The following is a 21,537-nucleotide window of genomic DNA, read 5'->3' as shown; positions in this document are numbered from 1 at the left end:
CATTGACCAGTTTAATTGAGGTAGACTGTCAATTTCTGCTCTGTAGACTTTACTACGGCAGTTTACCAGAAAATAAAGTTACAGAGGTTGTTACATGCAAATAAATCTTAATTAATGAACTTGAAAACACATAAGGTGTTGCAATAAAGTTCCCGGACAGGTGCAATAAAAAGAACACAAAGTTAAGGAGAAAAAAAATGGTTTTATTTTTATTACAAGTAATAATCACCTGGTTGAATTCCCTTATTACAGCTTCTGAAAGTTCTAAGTTTCTGAAAAGAGTCAGTGAAGGTGTCTAAAGAGATGATGTTCAACGGTTATATTTTTCTTTATATTTTCAACATCCTAAAGTTTCTTTCCTTTTAAGTCAGTTTTCACATTTGGGAAAGAGGATAAAGTCCACTGGAGCTAGATCGGAAGAGTATGCTGGATTGTTGATCTGTATGGTGTGTTTTGTCAGGAATGTCTTCACAAATGCGGAACGGGGACGTTCGTGTATTTTTGTACAACAAGAACCGGTTGCTTTTCTCTCGAAATTGCGGTTTCACCAAAAAAATGCGCTTGAATAATCTCTGAAGCATTTGCACGTAGAACGCAGCATTGACTTTCCCCCCCTTCAGATACAAATTCCTTGTGAATAAAACCCTGTTTGTCGAAAAACATCAGCATTATCTTGATCCTGGACTTTTGTAAACTAAGCTTTTTGGACCTTGGCGATAATTTTAAAATCCATTTCGTGCTCTGACTCTTCGTCCCTGGGTCTTACTTAAATACCCAACACTCATCTCCAGTGACAATACAGCAATACAGTCGAGGAAATTAGTACAGCCTTGATAAGTCTGAATGAAGTCTTCACATGATAATATCCTTCGTTGCTTCTGTTCAACCGTGAGCTGTGCGGCACAACCTTTGCACAGGATTTCCTTTTTCCTAAACCTTCATGAAGATTTTGACGAACTGTCGCCCTATTCATATCCAACTAATCAGCCATTATTCTCATGGTCAAAAGATGATCTCTTGCCACAGTTTCCCGAACTTTTGCAAATTTCTCCATATTTCGAGAGGTTAAAGGATTCCCACGTGTTGAGTCATCGCGAACATCCTCATGTACATCTTTGGACCGCTAATGCTATTCAAAAACACACACTGATACGATAGCATTCCATCACCATATAGGATTTTTAACGTTTTATACGTTTCTGTTTCAGATTTTCCTAGTTTAAAATAAATCTGATATTTTCGTTGCTCCATTGCAACGAAACATTGATGAACTCCATTGCTATGGAACATTGATGCTGCTAACGAAACTGGTTGTTTCTTGCAACCTGTCAGGCTACTGGCTAATCTCTGTACCATCATCTGTGGAGGAAGTTTGAACTACATCTTACCATTTCCCTTTTATTTCAAACTCATCGAACGTGACCACAACAGCACCAGTCCAGGAACTTTATTGCCACACATGGTACTTTCTAATATAGATTATGGACTGTTTAATATAAACGCCAATAGATTATTTTTTTACATATTCATAAAAACAATTGAGATGACCAATGAGGTGATGATATTCAATGTGGTATTAATTTTTTGTTCACATCTGATACGACACTAGTCACATCGATGGCAAATAGACATTTCCCAATAACCTTCAATAATTTACGTATGAATTTATGGGGGTGGAATATGTTTTGTCTGCAAAAATCAAGTAGTGTCATGAAGTTTCTCACAAGACAAAGTTTCCAGTCTTTATGCCACTTTGAACTGCTACTGTAGATACACGCCCACTACAAATAAAATTTGGGTTGTATCAGAAGAGCATATACAAATACTGACATTTTCAAAGGGTGTCTGTTTTTGTTAATTCTGTTTCAGATTTTCGGGGCTGTTAATATTCTCGTTCTATTGTTCAACTTTTGTTTTCAGTTTTTAAAATTTGTTTAAGAAGCGGGATTGGGCAATTTTAAGATGGGATTTTGGTGTAGAATTAAATTGATTTTTGGATGCTACCCCTTTGGTTATATGATTTGGCCATTCGATAGGTCGCTACTTTGTGAACAATTATGAACTCGAGAAGCCTAACTTCATGTATACACTCTGTCATCAAAAATATTGAGATACCACCGGCAATCACATGGTTAGAAGTGACTTCGGAAATTGGAGGAATTCTATAAAGGTCCATTCAAATCATGTCAATAGTTCGCCGGTCCCAAGGAAAAGGAAGTTGGATATTCTCGTGAGTTGTTCCGTTTTTTAACCTGCACAACATGCAAACCAGCAAGTAAAAGTTTGCTTGAACAGACAATACACGACAAACGGTATCAAGGCCAAGAAAAATATTTACAAGAATAACAAGAACAGCTGTACCACGATCTGATCAGGCGATGAGCTAAAATTTTCCAAGAACAAGCAACCGTACGCTGAAGAGATGCTGTGCAAAATCGATCACTGAAGACGAATTTAAAAAGCTGCATTAAGCTTTCTTTTGCAAGTTGACACTTACCAAAACTGGTGGAAAGTTTGGCGTGTAGGCTGTATGTTGTATTCAAGGAGAAATTGAATACAACATGAAGTCTAAGCCTTGAATACAACTGTATGTTGTATTCAAGGCTTAGACCATATTAAAATAATAAATAAATTAATTAATTAAATTACCTTTATTGTTGCAGACATCCTGTTGGCCCCGTTGAGAGGAGGTTTCTCAGTACTTTCTATAGGCAGTGTATATTTGAACAGGAAAATATTTCAATGAAATTGGAAGGGATCCAACATCAAACGATTTTAATCCATAGCCGAGGTTTTATCAAAGAGTTATACTGAGTGTTAACATGCGTAAACATAAATTTCTTACACATTTCCACAGAACTTCTTCTGATGGGGAACTGCTTCCTCCCTGAAATTGGCGCGAATTGTTCAGGATTTACGTGTTTTAAATTATTCATAAAAATGAATTAAACTCAATCATCAAAATCCGAATATAGCTCAAGTCTTGATTTAGTAACTTCGAGATATTATTTATATATCAATTTACGCCCTAAATTGATGCTGATTTGCCAACCCAGGTTTGTGTCCGGCAGATGCCCCCTGAAGGTTATCTAGAACGTTATTTTAAAAAATAGTCACTCAGAAGTTTAACCTCCAAAAACTCCAATTGAGTATTTAATTGAATTCAGCACAGTTCCCAGAATTCCACTGCCTGCTAGTTTTAAAACTAAATCAAAACCATAATTCTCACCACAGAAAAGTCCTCTCGTCCTACAGCAAGTTCGTGTGATATTGATGCCTATGTTGCGCAAGAAGATTCCAGCATTCCATCCCCGAAGACAAATAAGAAGTTAACTAAAATCCAAGAAACAGAAAAGAATTGGAAGAATAAAGGGATCACGGGAATCGTATAATACAGGGTTGTTAAAATTAAAGTATCTCTATGTAGAGGGCTCTGGAGTGAGTTCTAAGGCTCGTACTGAAGAGAAATTTGGAAAAGAGGTACAAAAAAGAATGCGCTTGCCATTTATTGGAAAAAAAAATTAGTTATAAAACTTGTCACTGTGTGGCGTGTAACTATCTTAGTTACGATTATGCAAATAACTTTAGTTATTTGCATAATCGTAAGTTGTGCTGTTTGTGCTGTCCGCAAAAAAGATTGCGAAATTTGAAGCGACATCTTGGTTTTCAACCAGGTAGAGGTCGCAGACGAGTGGACTCCTCTCGTGTTGAAGATGTGGCTATGGCTGTCGTGGATTTATCAAGTCAATCTCCATGTGGAAGCGCAAGTGTTTCTCGTGAAGTGGACATGCCGTATTCCACTGTAAAGCTAGTAATGCGTCAGGTGTTGCGGTACTATCCTTACAAGATGCATATGCTAAAGCATGGTGATGCAGATATTCGTTTCACATACGCACTTCAGTTTCTGGCGCGGATGACAGTGGATATCACTTGGCCATGGAACATCCTTTGGAGTGTTGAAGCCCACTTCTGCTTAAATGGAAAAGTGAATACGCGCAACTGTCGCATTTCGGCAACAGAAAACCCTCTAGTTATCCAAGAGGTCCCGTTGCATTCTCCAAAAGTGACAGTGTGGTGTGGATTTAGGGCCACATTCATGATTGGGCCATATTTTTTTGAACAGGTAACACCGACTGGACCCCGCACCTGTTCCCTCACTAGACAACGATATTATGAAATGTTGGCAAATTTCGCAATACCCAGAGCTGCAACAACGTGGGTGCCTTCAAGATACCATATTCATGTAAGATGGTGTGCTACCCCACATCCACCGTTGTGTCCAAAGATTTCCTTAGCAATCTTTGGACACAACGGACACTTTACAGACGAACGGGTCACCAGCCGTTGTTTCCAGACGTCTTGGACATCCCGATCACCGGACCTCACCCCATGGGACTTCTGTTGTGGGGTTTTTTGAAGAACCAGGTGTATCCGGAAGGATGTCAAACTCTGGCAGATCTGAAGGACAGCATTAGACGTCTTGTGCTGGCTATTCCAGTTGACATTTTACGTTCTGCTGTAGAAAATGCTATTCTCCGAATGGAAACTGTTGTTGATCAAAATGGAGGACACATTGAACAATTGTAGCGCTGTTCAAGTGATTTGTATTGCCACGGCGCCATATAGTGACAAATTTTGTAACAAATTTTTTTTTCAATAAATAGCGAGCGCATTCTTTACTGTACCTATTGTCAAAATTTCTCCTCAGTATGAGCCTTAGAACTCGCTCCAGAGTCCCCTACATAGGGATATTTTAATTTTAACAACCCTGTACATTCAGAAGAGCATCCACGCCTGATGATCTCCAAAAGGTCCTATTTTGGTAATTAATTGCTGAAAAGCAGTTAAGCATTCATTGGCGCCCCTTTACTACCTGTAACAGAACAAACTGAAAGAACACTAACTTATCTAAGTCCTCTTCAAACTAACCCACGTATATCTCCCAAACATTGAATTTCGCATAAATATTGATTCACTTGTGATTACAAAAATTATTATGCAACCTACTTACGATAAAATGTATTCAACAATATCAGGGAATGCAACAAAAATAAGAAAAACAAACGCCATTAAATTAGAGGAAGCTTTAAAAAAAAAACACCTTGTAGTTGTAATTGCTAATACGTATCGATAAGGAGACAATAATCCCTTAAACCGTTGTCTTGGCAATGGCATGCATTATTAATAAACAGCAATATACTTCTTCGTGAGAATAAGTGCCATTTATTCGAAATGCAGGATCTAAGCAACTCATGATTTGCTTCACAATATGAAATTGACGCATGTAGCAGAAAATGTTTTCTCTTAGCTACATACAAAACTGAGGCTTTCTTAAACCCATGCTGTTCTGTTAAGAATCATATTCTATGCTGCGAAAAAAAAAAATTGCAAAATATCTCTCGGAGTTTTAATACGAGAAAATGAACAACCCCGATGGGGGGGGGGGGGGAATCGGCGGCGGTGCAGACTCCGCATGATTATTCTCCGCGAAGAGATTTCCTTGGGAGGGAAAAAAGCTATCTCAGCATCACGTCAATGATGAATTGAAATGACAGAGGTACGTGCATTTTCTTTGCCTAAAACCTTCTGGTTTTCGATAAAGAAACTAAATCTCTGGTTTTCTAGACAGACATTCAATTTTTTTCGGAACCCAGCAAGAATTGGTTTAGCGACTCTAGAAGACATGGAATCTGAAGTATATCAGTATATTTTCTTCTGACAGAGAAGGGGGATAATGATTGAAAATGAAAGGGTCCCGAAAGAGGGATTTTAGTTTCGGGAACTCTGTCAAGTGTGTCATTTTAATTAATAACTAAATGTTTTTTGGCAGTAAATTTTAGATTTATCTAATAATTAACATTACTGGCACCAGATGTCAGCACATGCATTTCGCATCATGACTGGAAGCACGGTACAATTTCAAAAAAATGATTTTTAAATATTCTATATTAGACAAATTACTTCGGTTATTGTCTTCGAATGTGATTTTTTAAAACTGAAACCCCACTAAGCTGCCTCCCCCTGAGTATGGTAACACCCCACTTGTTGAGAATCCTAAAAAATGACAAAGCATATTTAGTGTTTCAGTCATTTTAACGAAGCTGTGGATGAAATTTGCTAACTTAAGTTGTTTGCAGAAATTAATTATGAGTTGTTAATAAATTCCATGACTTTCAGTAAACATGCTCCCTCGACCAGGAGCGTATTCAGGGGTGGGCAGAGGGGGAATACGTCCTCCCTTAACCAAAAATTTGAAATTAAAGAAAAAGAACGCAGGAGGCTTTCTAAAAAAAAACTTAAAAGCCTGGTCGCCATACCCCCCTTACGATGATACCTGAATACGCCACTTCCCTCAACCCATGCAGGGTTTAGGAACTTCGTGGGTTAGAGTTTGAAATCTCCATACCCGATTGCTTTCAACTATTTGAAATTCAAATTTTAAGGACTGTATAGGATGACTCAAAATTCGCCCAACTCAAACATCAGCCATTATCAATCCACTGCAGGATGGAAGCCTCCTCAACCATTCATGCTGAAAAAAATGGACCATAATCTGTCACACTGGTCCAGTGCTGGTTGGTAGATCGACCGTATTTAGCAGTCAGGGGCTTGAACCCCGGTCTACTCAAAGAGTGTGCTACTGCACTCCCGCTCCTGACCACTCGGCTACAGAGGCCTTCTTTTAGGATGACTCAAAGTTCAAACATCGATAATTAAGATTTATTATTTTACTACGACATTATGTAATGAAGTACTTATAGACCAAACTATAAACCACTCGTGAGTTACTTCCTGTACTACCGAGGTGAGAGAATTGAACAGTACCATCGAGGTGGTGCCAAGGTCCCAGACATTGTTGAGGGTATCCGGAACTGGGATCAGAGCTCACCATGAAGAAATGCGAGTCGGCCCTGGAAAAAAAGTATGCTTGTCCCAGTGCCCTTGCTGGCTTTTCGACATTCCTATAAATAAAAGCTTTGTTTTTTAAAAGCCAAGGAACACCCGCACAACGAATTAGTTCGGTTAAATTTTAAATATTTGTTAATACTTGTATTTACACTTTAATAGCATTGCTTTCTAATTGTAGTGAATTTCTGGGGGCCCTCTGAACAAAACAAAACTCTAATATTATCCACTCTTCCTCCACATCATGTCCAAAATCATGACGAAGCAGTCCCAATGATTTTTTCTATTAAATTAAATCATTAAATTCAAATTATTTAAATTTAATATTACTCTTTCACGTCAATCAGTTTTATTTTTATTATTTTTTGTTTGAATCTATCGGAAGTTATAAATTTCAAAAGGGATTGTTCGAAATGAAGTAAACGATAATGCAATTCGTATTCGTAACGTTTAAGACCTCTTCTGACTACGAGAATTTATTAAGGCTATAAATCTTTATATTAATCATTATAATATCTACTAAATAATGATTAAATGAGGTAGAGAGAAGCGCATACTTAAATATTCAAACGGTTCCCTCAATTAGCAACTTTAGCAATTAAAAAATAGAAACGAAAAAAGGAAAAAAAAAACGAAATATATTGTACAGTTCAAAACTTTCATTTCTTAAAAATTAATAGAGAAGATAAGAGGATAACTAAAACAGCATATAATTCTAGTCCAATAGACAATAATACCTTCAACTCTTCCTAATAGATGGCAGCACTAACTCCATCCACCGAATTGAATTATGGAGGTGGAAAAAATTTTCATTTATAAAAAAAATTGCCTTTTGTATATCAAAAAGATTTCATATACAAAACGTAGTTTATTTGCAATAAAAATATAAATCATGGATTCGATTTTGCGTATTTTTGTTAGAAATGATCAACAACGATTTGGAAGGAGATGGACTTTTTATTAATCTGCTCCACGATGTAGTCTCCATAGCAACGGCACAGGCCTATACAGTCAACAGTTTCGTGCAGAATTCCTGCAAACATTATTTTCGTTTTCAAATGGAAAATCCTCTATTAAAAGCTCGTAACAGTTTGTTCTATTAATAAACGAATCCCTTGGTAGACTAGACTCCCAAGATATGTTAAAATCCAACACAGTTTTTGTTGTTGCTTCTACTGTTGTGTTTATGCTGCTGACCACTCTTCTTTGAGTCTTTGCGCGTTGCAGAAACTAATTTTTTTGATATTGAGACAGATTTTTTCTCAAAGTTTGAAAAATCCATCTTTGTTGGTAGTTTTTTCGGGGGAAATTCGAGTGGGCTTGAAGGACTGCTTCCCAAAGAACCGTCCGATATCCTTGCAGGACTTGGTGGAGACGAACTTCTGGTGATTACTCTATTTTGTCCACTAATACCCGGTCCCATCATCTTTTTTAGCTTATCCTTAAACTCTTTATTATTTCTCCTGCTAAGAAGGTCAGTAACATCGTGGTTTTCCTGCAAAGTTAAGATTTGTGTTTAAATTTTATTTTGGGAAAAAGAAAAAAAAAAAAAAAAAAAAGAAACGGACCGGCACAAGTAATTTCTACAAATAACTGAATTACTTAAACGAACCTGATAGTTATTAAATAAAATTTTAAGTTTGACTAATTAATTTTTTTAATCTTACTTCCAAATTACCAAGGCTGTTGAAAAAGTCCATATATTTGAGCACGGAAGGTTACATATATCAAAATGTTTATTTATTGCTCTGTTTATAAACTTATTGCCAAAGAAATCGCCAAATATTTAGTGGAAAAGTATTGTTTTAAGAATCAGTCATATTCAGTTTGGAAAAAAATATACTATTACTTTCATGAGTCATAATCATCCCATCATGATTACTGAAGGGTTAGTCCTGCAAAAGTCAAAATATTCGGTTTGAATTACTGTTCCTGCACCTGGGATCTATTGGCCCCCAGAAGCTCTCACAATCTCTCAACTCCGTATCACACAAACCGTCACTTCCAGCCGCATGCCTCTTCTACAGATATATCGCATCTGAATTCCACCACTCTTTCTTCCAAATCAGACCCCAGACGAGTCTCGACCTATCAACATCCATTCATTGTCCAATCCTAAAGTCACAGAACTAACTTTTCCACATTTATCTTTTCTATTTCTGTTCTTCGAAACAATATTTCTCTGTACATGTATTTCGTGAAAATTACAATCTGAGATATTCGAGTCCAACATTAACAACTGCATTTTGTCCTCTCAACTTTCAGCACACGCAGTACTAAAATACTGTAACTTTTTATACCTTAGTGCCCTTTAGGCTTTAAGGATTAGAATGCATCCATAATCAGTTTAAAACATGAATCTTAGCTCCTCTGTAAAGAGAAGATGCGTTCCATTGGTCTTAGCCCAGAAGTGGTACTGCTTGCATCAAGACAGGCTCTTCTGTGAGCCTGTGAAAAGGAGAACAAAAATCATGAACAGTCTTTTATAAGTCCCCTTTCCTAAAACCTTCGACCGGGAACTGCTTGGATGACATCACTTTATGACATCTCACTTGTAATATCTTACTTTTATGACAAATTGTATGGCATCTAATTTTATGACAACTGTCCCTTGAGATGTTCTCCTGCCCTCTGATGATATTCTCTTTGGCAGGTTTTTTTATGTAAACCTCAAACAAGAGAGGTATTAGAACCTATAATACTTAGTACCGTGTATGGGCTGAAGGTTGAGAAGATGAAAGAAAATACTTATTTAAATCAGACTTCAATTCTGTAGATTGTAATTTTCAGGAAATGCATATGAAGGAAAGTTGTTGCAGAAACGGAAGTGAATAAAATGAGGAAGAAGAGAAGTTGGTTCTGTGAGTTTGAAAGTTGTTGCAGAAACGGAAGTGAATAAAATGAGGAAGAAGAGAAGTTGGTTCTGTGAGTTTGAAATTGAACAGTAAAAGGATGCTGACTGGTTGTGGCACGTGTTTGGCTGCTCTGGAAGGGTGGGCGGGAATTACAGAAGCCAATCCAGAAGAACAGTGCCCATGGAAGTATCTATAGAAAAGGCATGCAGCAGAGTGGACAGACTCTGTTAGAGGTGGGTGATTAATTAACTTGACTGACCTCTTTTTTATGGAATCTAGAAACCTGATAGAGGCTTTGGAGGCACCGCTTCAGATGTGGGATCAATATTCCATGGTGCGGCGAATTTGCAATTTGTACAAATCATCGAGTGTCATCGAAGGTAAGCATATGAGCAGAAGAATTTTTTTTTGCGAAATATAAGATAGAAGGCAGTCTTAGAAAGACTGAAATCAATTAAGTTATCTTTGCCCCACTGGAGAATTACCTAAATGAGATCTCTTCGGTCTTCATTGAATAGATTTTTTTATAAATACTGGCTGAATATGAATGCTTATGAATACTCCTTTTATGAACTCCTGGCTGAATACTGACAGACAGGAGATCATGTAGACCTCAGGAACTGATACAGGTATGAGAACAATAAGTGGTGAGCTACATGATATCGGATTTTAGGGAAGAGTTGCAACACACAAACCAAGCATTACACAGTACACAATGCATAATGTCGATTAGACCTGTGATGGCCGTGTTTGTGTCAGAGTTGCCAGAAAGGTTACATATAAAGTCGCACAATTTCACGAGAAAAGTAGCCAATTATGAACTCGAGAAGCCTAACTTTATGTATACACTCTCATCAAAAATATTGAGACATCACCAGATAATCACATGGTTTGAAGTGACTTGGAAATTGGAGGAATTCTATAAAGGTCTATTCAAATCATGTCAATAGTTCGCCGGTCCCAAGTAGGAGGAGGAAGTAGGATTTTCTCGTAAGTTGTTCCGTTTTTAACCTGCACAACACGCAAACCGGCAAGTAAAAGTATGCTTGAACAGACAATACATGACAAAAGGTATCAATACCAAGCAATATATTTACAAGAATAACAAGACAAGAACAGGGACACCATGGTCTGATCAGGCGATGAGCTAAAATTTTCCAAGAACAAGCAACCGCACGCTGAAGAGGTGTTGTGCAAAATCGATCACCGAAACCGACTTTAAAAGCTACATTAAGCTTTCTTGTGCAAGTTGACACTTACCAAAACTGGTGGAAAGTTTGGTATGTAGGTTGTGTGCTGTATTCAAGGAGAAAGGAAGCTTAGACCATATTAAAATAAATAAATTAATTAATTAAATCACGTTTATTGTTGCAGACATCTTGTTGGCATTGTTGAGAGGAGGTTTCTCAATACTTTCTATAGGCAATGTACATTTGAACAGGAAAATATTTCAATGAAATTGGAAGGGATCCAACATCAAACGATTTTCATCCATAGCCGAAGTTTCATCAAAGAGTTATACTGAGTGTTAACATGCGTAAACATAAATTTATTACACATTTCCACAGAACTTCTTCTACAGGGGAACTGCTTCCACCCTGAAATTGACACGAATTGTTCAGGATTTACGCCTTTTAAATTATTCATAAAATTGAATTAAACTGGATTATTAAAATCCGAATATAGCCCAATGTCTTGATTTAATAACATGGGGATATTATTTATATATCAATTTACGACTTTTCGCTCGATCTGACCAAACCCTGGTTTGTAGATGGCAGATGCCCTCTGAAGGTTATCAGAACGTTATTTTAAAAAATAGTTACAGAAGTTTAACCTCCAAACTCCAATTGAACATTTAATTGAATCCAGCACAGTTCCCAGAATTCCACTGCCTGCTAATATTAAAACCAAATCAAAAGCATAATTCTTACCACACGAATTTGCTCCTCTCGTCGTGGAGCAAATTCGTGCGATACTGCTACCTACGTTGCGCATTCCAGAATTCTATCCCTGAAGACAAATGCAGACTCCCAAATAAGAAGTTAACTAAAATCCAAGAAACAGGAAATAATTGGAAGAATAAACGGATCACAGGAATCGGTAATATCTTCAGAAAATAATCCACACATGCTGATCTCCAACAGGTCGTATTTCCATAATGAACTGCTGAAAAGCAGTTAAACATTCATTGTTGCCCCTATGAGACCTGTAACAGAACAAACTGAAAGAACACCAACTTATCTGCAGAAAACATGAACTTAAGTACTGCAAGTCCTCTTCAAACTAACCTAAACATCGAATTTCGCGTAAATATTGAGTTTTATTCCCTCTTCCTTCTAAAGAAGACACTTGTGATTACAAAAATTATTATGCAACATACGATAAAACGAATTCAATATTCGGGAATTTAACAAAAAAAACACGATTGTACTTGTAATTGCCTATATAAGGAGGCTGTAATGGCATGCATTCATTATTAATAAACAACAACCTACTACTTCCTGAGAATAAGTGCCATTTATTTTAAGTGCAGGATCTAAGCAAATCATTATGATTTGATTTACAATATGAAATTGACGCATGTTGCAGCAAATGTTTTCTCTTAGCTACATACACAACTGGGGCTTTCGTAAACCCACGCTTCTGTAAAGAATCATATTCTTTGCTGCGAATAAAAAAAAATTGAAAATATCTTTCGGAATTCGAAGTTTTAATACGAGAAAATGAACACCCCACGATTTGGGGGTGGGAATCGGCGGTGCAGACTTCGCGTGATTATTCTCCGCGAAGAGATTTCCTTGGGAGCGAAAAGTTTTACCTCAGCATCACGTCAATAATGAATTGAAATAACAGAGGTGCAGTTTCTTTGCCTAAGACCTTCTGGTTTTCGGTAAAGGAACAAAATCTCTGATTTTCTAGAAAGACATTATCTTTTTTTTTCAGAATACAGAAGGAATTGGTTTAGTGACTCTAGAAGACATGGAATCTGAAGTACATTCGTATATTTTCTTTCGACTTAAACTGAGAAAGAGGATAATGATTGAAAGTAAAAGGATCGAGGAAGAGAGAGTTGAGTTTTGGGAAAGTCTGTCATATGTGTCATTTTAATTAATAACTAAATGTTTTTTGCAGTAAATTTTAGATTTATCTAATAGTTAAGGTTTCTGGCACCAAATGTCAGCACCTGAATTTTGCACAATGGCTGAAAGTACCGTACAATTAAGATGCCTTAAGGTGCTACATGGCCTCTATTCACTGGGTAGATATCTCAGAGGAAGCGAATACAATTGAATTATGGTATACCTTTAAAATATTAATCACAGAAGCCTTGAATGCGTATATATTATTTAAAAAAATATTCCACGAGTAGGATTCCAAGTTGGATGAATGAGGAAGTTGCAAAATTATTGAGCAGAAAAAGACGGCATGGAAAATTTACAGAGCAAAAACTACTGAAACATATAACAGCTACAAATTGATCTGTTGGTTTAGATTTTATTGGCGCATTAGCAACTTAGGCTATAATGAGCCAATTGATCTGTAATAATGCCACTGAAAAGGTTAGGCTGGCAAAGGCAGATTATGAGAAATCGCTGGCAAAGAGAGCAAAGAGGGGGGATAAGAAATTCTTCACATATATAAATGCAAAGAAGAGAAGAACAAACCAGATCGGACCCTTACGTAATGGACGTGGGATAGTGTTAGATACCCCAGCTGAAGTTGCACATTAACTCAACAGTTATTTTTATCGATATTTACAGAAGATAAACCCTTCACGTCAATGAGAAATTCTGGGAGTGAAGTTGAAAAAATTGTAATTAATGATGTTGAAATTTCATATGTTTATTTAATTTGATAATTTATTTATCCCTATTTTGTGTTACAATTGTTGGGAGATAACAGCAGGAAGGGAGGGAGAACACATAAGCCAGAGGCTTTTTAGGGGGTGTTCCCTTTGAAAAAGATAACAATAAAACCAAACCTGAAATTACACAGGTGTTATAGATACATCATAAATCGGACATGTTTCTACATTCCATTACAGAGACTTCGTAAACCAACCACACATGTCGCGTTGTTAACAAAAGTACTTATAATTACATTGTGAGTACTTTTATAATAACAAGTATGAGAGAAAAAAATTATAAAATAATTGCGTAGAGTGTTACAAGCTTTTTGACAGCTATTCCTTCAACTTGTTTACATAATTTCCAAACTGGTATGCATTGTGGAAAGTTCAGGAGTTGAGTGGAAGGTGATTTAGATCAGACATCCCTGGTGATGTGTTCAGTTAGGAGCTTCTTGAATCTGTTTAGTGAAATGGCATTTTTGATATTTTCAGGAAGATTATTCCAGGTTTTTGCGCCTCTGTATTTTATATTTTTCTGACCTATGGCTTTTCTAAAAAGCGGAACCTTCAGGTTCGCTTCATTTCTTAAATTATATGTTATTGCTTCTTCTTCTATTGTTATAAAAAAGGATCTGAAGAGAGGAGGAAAGTTTGGTGTTTTCAAAGCATTGTAGACAAAGACCACCTCAACTTTTTGTATCAGTTGATAGATGCTTAAGAGTCTCGCTTCCTTATATCTCGAAGTCACCGATGCATTCCAGGGAAGGCCCAAAATTGAACGAACACATCGATTGACAACTGAATTGATTCTCGCAAGGTTATCTTGACTGGTCGTACCCCATGAGATGATTCCATATGTGAGGTGAGGCTGTATTAAGGAAAGGAATACTAGTCTGAGAAGGGAAGGAGGCACCCAGACAGAGGCTCGGGCGAGTATTCCTGCTAGTGGCGAAGTCTTCTTTCGTAAGGTGATCATTTGTTTATCCCAACTCAGCTTGTCATCTAGCCAGATTCCTAGAAACTTATTCATCCTTTCTAGTTGTTTTCCTTTATATGTTATTTCGAAATCAATATTTAATGGTTTATTTTTCGTCCTAAACACCATATATTTGGATTTTTCTGGGTTTAGCATAAGCTGATTCTTTTGTAGCCAACTTTGCATTTCAGAGAGCAGGGCAGAGATCTTGCATTGAAGCTGGTTAGGGTCTTTATCAGTGATTAGAATGGAAATATCATCGGCATACGCTACTAGGTGGGAAGATGGAAGATGAGAGAGAAATTCATTAATGTAAAGAACAAATAGGATAGGTCCGAGAAGTGAGCCTTGAGGTACTCCCCTGGAGAAATAAGAAATGCCTGAAAAAGACTGGTTTGTTTTAACGACAAATGGCCTATCAGTAAGGTAGTCTTCAAGGAGAAGGTTAATTTTTTCTCTCAAGCCAAGATTGTTGAGCTTGTTGAGTAGGATTTTATGATTTATGCAGTCAAAAGCTTTTGATAGGTCTAGAAACAGTGCTATTGCATAGTGACCCTTTTCAAGACAGTCCGTGATCCTAGAGCAGAAGTCAACAATTGCCAGGTCAGTGGATCTTTTCGAACGATAAGCGTACTGTTGTTGATGGATAAGCTGATTGACTTCCAGGAAGCCCATGAGTCTGCCGTGAAGAATTTTTTCGAATAATTTTGCAAACATTGAGAGTAGAGCTATTGGACGAAAATTGTTGATAGAGTTGCAGTTTCCCCTTAGGAACAGGAACAATGACTGCTTTTTTGAATTGAGACGGGAATTTACCAGATTGAAAAGAAAGATTGTAAATATACTTCAGTTGTGTTAGAATTGAGTTAAGGATCTTTTTCAGCAGAGCAGGAGATATTTCATCAAAGCCAGGGGCTCCCTTTACTTTTAATTGATGTCCTGCTTCTAAAATCTCTTGATCTGAGAGCGGAGAGAGGAAAAAAAAGAGCTCCTCATTGAGTGCTTGACAGATTCTCTCGTTGCGCTATCTCTAGAGTCAACTTCGTCTTTAAAAAGGTTATTCACACTTGAGATAAAGTGATTACAGAAAGCTGCGGTTTTCTCCTGGTCATCTGAAATGAGTACCTCTTCTCAACTTACATCTCCAACGTAGCTCTGTGATTTCGTTTTCCTTCCAGGAAGTAGCTTGTCCAAGACTGTCCACTTTTCCTTGCTTGTAATGACGTCTTTAAGTTGGGAACTATAATATTTCCTTTTCTCCGACCAAAGTCACCGAATACTGTCGGTGACTTTGTTTCTGTACGTTGTGTATTTGTTTTTATCCGCCTCCTTTCGTGTTTCTCTAGCAATTCTTGCAAGTTTGTCCCTTTTCTTTAGCATGTTACAAATTTTGTTTGAGATAAATGGGCATAATTTCCGTCTTGGCCTAGTGATCTTTTTATTCCCTGGGATCCTGATGTATGACGCGCATTTTTCGTAACTCTTTAGGATTTGCTCAAAGAAGAAGTTCGTCGTAATTTCAGGGTCATCTGTAGCAATCACCCCATCCCACGAAGACTGCTGGAGGTCATAACAGAGCTCATTGAGTGAGAGCCTGGAGTGACAGATCTGTAAGTGTCCATGATCTCTTCCACAATTTCTTCATTTTCAATTACCATTAAGATGGGACGATGATCAGAAATGGTTGCATCCAGTACTGCATAGGTTAGTGAGCATTCCCCAATTGCGAAGTCAAGAAGGGAATTGTGGGACTCTCCCATTCTAGTCGGGATAATTCCGTCAGACAGAAGAGAAAACCATTGGAAGAAATGACATCTAGAAGGTCTTGCACTTGAGAGGAAGAGCTTTGAAGTATGTTAATATTGAAGTCTCCCACCAGCAGAAGACTAAGGGATTTGCTTGTGAAGTGAGATAGAATATTGTCAAGTTAATAAAAAAACTTTCGCGCCTACACGCCAGTAAGGCTCCTGTAGTTGATGGCATATACCCTATAATCTTAAGGGAGGCGGCAAGTGAGTGCATTGAACCATTCAGGCTACTTACGAGAGCATCACTGGACTCAGGGAGTGATTCCGTTGGACTGGAAAAGTGCCAATGTGTCTCCAATACGTAAGGGTGGTTCTAAGAGTGAAGTGGGAAATTACTGGCCGGTTAGTTTAACTTCAGTAGCAGGGAAAATCATGGAGGCAATTATTAAGGGTGGAATTCAGGATCATTTAGATAGAAATGAAATTCTGTAGGATACTCAGCATAGTTTTGTAAGGGGAAAACCATGTGTAACAAATCTTGTTAGCTATTTTGACTTGGTCAAAATGGATTTAGGGATTAATTTCGACATTGTTTATTTGACTCAGTCCCACATGAGCGGTTACTTTGTAAGCTGAAACAGGTTGTAATCACATGAAAAATTCATTCTTAGATGGACAACAAGATGGTTTCAGGGCAGGAGGCAGAGAGTTGTGATAAATGGCTATTCCTCAGATTGGGTTGATGTAAGAAGTGGGGTTCCCCAAGGATCACTATTAGGACCACTGTTGTTTTTGATTTTCATAAATGACATCGATGAAGGGATAGAGGGCGTGATGTCTAAATTTGCAGATGATGTAATGATTGGTAGATAGTTAATGATCACCGCCAAGCAGAGCTTCTTCAGAGTGACCTAGAAAGACTTCAGGGATGGTCAAAAAAATGTCAACTATACTTTAATCCAGCAAAGTGTAAGGTATTACACCTGGGGAACAGTAACTCCAAAATAACTTATACACTTGGTGGAGTTGAATAACGCCAGTAGTGGAGGAAAGGAACTTGGGTGTTACAATACGGTTAGACATGAAGTTCTAAGAGCATTGTAGACAGGCTGTAAGGAAGGCCCATGGCATCCTATCAATTATTTATCGAACATTTACTAGTAGAAATAATGCCATTATATAAGAATACTGTGTTCAGGTATGGAGACCGCACCTAAAAATAAGACATTGAGCTTCTTGAAAGGGTCCAAAGACGTGTAACCTGCCTGATGAGATCGGCAAGAGGGCGTCCATATTAGGAAAGACTTCGAATAAGTGAGTTTCAGAGCTTGAAAACTAGGCATCTTAGAGGAGACTTGATTGAGGTGTTTAAGGCTCTGAGAGGCATAAGTAAAATGAATGAATAAGAAATTTCCACGGGTATAAATGATTCTAGAAATAGGGACCATAAATTCAAGTTACGAGGGGAGATGTTTAGACTAGATTGCAGAATTATCAAGGGGGGATAATTTTATTTTAGCCAGCGAGTTATAAATTACTGTAATAAGTTACCTACGTGGGTGATAGAGGCTGACAGTGTGAGGAAATTCAAAGGTCAGCTGGATAGTCATCTACGGGAGGAGGAAAACGCGTAGGTTGTCTATTTCATTTTCTTTTATTAATTTTTTTTTCTTCGTTTTTCGTTTTTCAAATTTCAAAAGGGATTCTTCGAAATAAAGTAAATCGTAGCGTGTAAGGACTCTGCTGACTGCGAGAATTTATTAAGGCTATAAATCTTTATGTTATTCATTATAATATCTACTAAATAATGAATAAATATCTCGCTCAGTCTGGAAAGAAAAGAGGCAGGGAGGAGTGCACACTTAAGTATTCCAAGGGCTTCCCTCTAATAGCAACTTTAGCAATTAAAAAATATAAATTAAAAATGAAAAAAACGAAAACAATTTTACAGTTAAAAACTTTTGCATTTTACAATTAGTAAAGAAGATAAAGTGGATAACTAAAACAGCATATAATAATTCTAGTCCAATAGACGATAATAGTTTCAACTCTTCATAATAGATGGCAGCACTAACGTCATCCACTAATTTGAATTATGAAAGTGAAAAACAAATTTTATATATAAAAAAAAAATGTTTTTGGCATATCAAAAATATTTGATATACAAAATAGATACGTTACAGCAGAAATAGCAGCATTTTAGTATATAGTTTATCTGCAATAAAAATATAAATCATGGATTCGATTTTGCGTAGTTTGTTAGAAATGATCAACAACGATTGGAAGGCGATGGACTTTTTTTATTAATCTGCTCCAAGATGTAGTTACCATAGCAACAGCACAGCACTATACAGTCAACAGTTTTGTGCAGAATTCCTGCAAACATTATTTTCGTTTTAAAATGGAAAATCTTCTATTGAAAGCTCGTAACGGTTTGTCCTATTAATAAACGAACCCCTTGCTGGGATAGACGTTGAAGATAGATTAAAGTCCTACGTATTGGTTGTTACTCCTACTGTGGTGTTTATGCTGATGACCACTTTTCTTGGAGTCTTTGCGCGTTGCAGAAACTAAATGTTTTGAAATTATCGCAGACTTTTTCTCAAATCCATCTTTGCGGGTAGTTTTTTCGGGGGAAATTCGAGTGGGCTTGAAGGACTGCTTGCCAAAGAACCGTCCAATATACTTACAGGACGTGTTGGAGACGAACTTCTGGTGATTACTCTATTTTGTCCACTACTACCCGGTCTCACCATCTTTTTTAGCTTATCCTTAAACTCTTGATTATTTCTCCTGCTCAGAAGGTCAGTAACATCGTGGTTTCCCTACAAAGTTAAGATTTCTGCTTAATTTTATTTTGAAAAAAAAAAAAAAAAACGGACCGGCACAAGTAATTTTTACAAATAACTGAATTACTTAAACGAATCTGCTAGTTGTTAAGTATGACATTGAATGAAACTTTAAGTTTGGCTAACTAAATCTTTTTAATCTTATTTATTCCAAATTATGAAGGCTGTTGTAAAAATTCATATTTTGAGCACGGAAGGTTACAATACAGTATATCCAAATATTCATTTACGAGGGGTAGTCATTTAATTTGCGAACTGGTGCAAGATTTTATCTTAATTGTCATCATCTCAATCTTCTGTGAATTTCTCCGTTTCGAAATACTCCCCCTTGAACTTTACACACTTTCGCCAACGTCCTACCCACCATCCGACACAAATATGCTCGCAGGGCATCGTTGTGTTGAAACGCTTGCCTTTCACAGCTTTCTTCAGACGTGTAAACAAGAAGAAATCAAACGGGGCTAAGTCCGGTAAATAAGGGGGATGTGGAAGAACCTCGGCACCTATGGCAAGCCGTTGGAGCCTGGCATTGTCTTGATGGAGAAACCACTTCACAATGGAATATGTCCTACCTACCAAGACACTCTACCATACGCTTCATTCATCTCTTTAACCGTTTCCGATGCATTTAAGTCCCTCTGATACAATAACGAATCACATATCTCTGTTCAATCTGTATGTCCGACATGATACTTGCTTCAAAACGATCGTTAGTGACACGCGGCAAAAAAAAACTCTTCACACAACATTAGCTCGACAAGTACTGGCACGCAGAGCCTGCTCAGTAGCGATCAGAGAGAGCGCCTCTAGTGGCAGTTATGGAAATTTTGCGCGGTAAACATAAAATCTTGCACCAGTCCGCGAATTAAATAATCACCCATCGTCTTTCTCTGTTTATAAACTTATTTCCAAAGAAAGGAAATTTAATTCTTCAGCTGCGCTCTGAACTTTGAATTCCGTTTTGAAAATACTCCTTGTCTTGTATACACAATCCACAAGTTGTACACATAATCATGTTTCAGCGTTCCGCCCAGCCTTGATCTTGCGTAGAAATCATCATTGAGTGTCATCGAAGGTGAGCATATGAGCAGAAGATATTTTTTTTTGTTTGCGAGATATAAGACAGAACTGAGTCTTAGAAAGATTTAAATCAACTAAGTTATCTTTGTACCACTGGAGAATTACCTGGAGTTACATTTAAGGAAATGGTAGTGGATATTCCAGAAGTTGAAGCTGTTTGTGCAGAGCAAGGTTTCTCAAACTGGAAGATGAAATGCAATGTGCTATCATCAGCAAAACTATAGATAGGATTTCTGATCAATGGAAGAAGGTCATTAAGATATAAGAGGAAAAGAGCGGGAGAAATATCCTGAGGAACACCAGCATTAGTGGAGAAGTTAGAAGACAGAGAGCCATCTGCCATCACCCACGGCAAGCGGTCAGAGAGAAAACTGGATACCCAAATATCAGTTGGCAAACCATAAGATGGAAACTTATTTAGAAGACCTTTATGTCAAATACGATCAAAAACCTTTGAAATGTCAAGAGAATCTGGTTGAGTTCCACCAAACTTTTCCATTGAATTTGTCCATAGATGGGTAACATAAGAAAGAAAATCACCAGTGGACTGACACTGACGGAATCCATACTGGCGATAGTTAATCAGATGGATGTTTCCTAGATAGTTTAAGAGTTGGCGGTTAATTGATTTCTCCATTACTTCAGAAAGAGTAGAAGTAATTGCAATGGGACGATAATTGGATGGAAGGCATTTGTCACCCTTTTTTCAGTAACTGGCGGCTGATACGGGAAATTTCCAAGCAGAAGGGAAACCACCTTTGGAATAAGAAAAAGGGAAAAGGCGAGAGAGAACAGAAGTAAGTAGAGGAGCACAGGTTTTGAGAACACGTGGAGAAATATCATCAGGTCCTGGAGCTTATTAGCATCAAGATTGTTCAAAATTCGTCTGACATCCTTTAGACGGAAGGACACAGGAGGCATTGAATGGATTGTACTGGGAATGGCAGGAGATAGTTTACCAAGATCATCAATACACGAGTTGGAAGAAAAGTTGGATTCTAGTAGGTCAGCTTTATCTTTGACTGAAGCAGAAACAGACATCCGGTTTTGACAGAGGTGGGAGAAGAGATGGGCAAAAGTTGAGGCCAATAGCTTTGAAAAGAGACCAGAATGCTCGACTACCATTTGGACAAGAAGCAAGTTTTATACTCTTAGCCTGTTCGAAATCTAGTTTGGACTGATTAATAACTGCTTTACAATTATTATGAGCTTTGGTGTAGGCAGAAAATGAAAGTGAAGAATTGGATACAGGCCAATTGCGATATGCAAC

The sequence above is a fragment of the Mastigoproctus giganteus genome, chromosome 8, assembly GCF_048544385.1.
Source record: "Mastigoproctus giganteus isolate SK-2022 chromosome 8, ASM4854438v1, whole genome shotgun sequence".
Taxonomy (NCBI): domain Eukaryota; kingdom Metazoa; phylum Arthropoda; class Arachnida; order Uropygi; family Thelyphonidae; genus Mastigoproctus; species Mastigoproctus giganteus.
Note: the sequence above shows the minus strand (reverse complement) of the source record.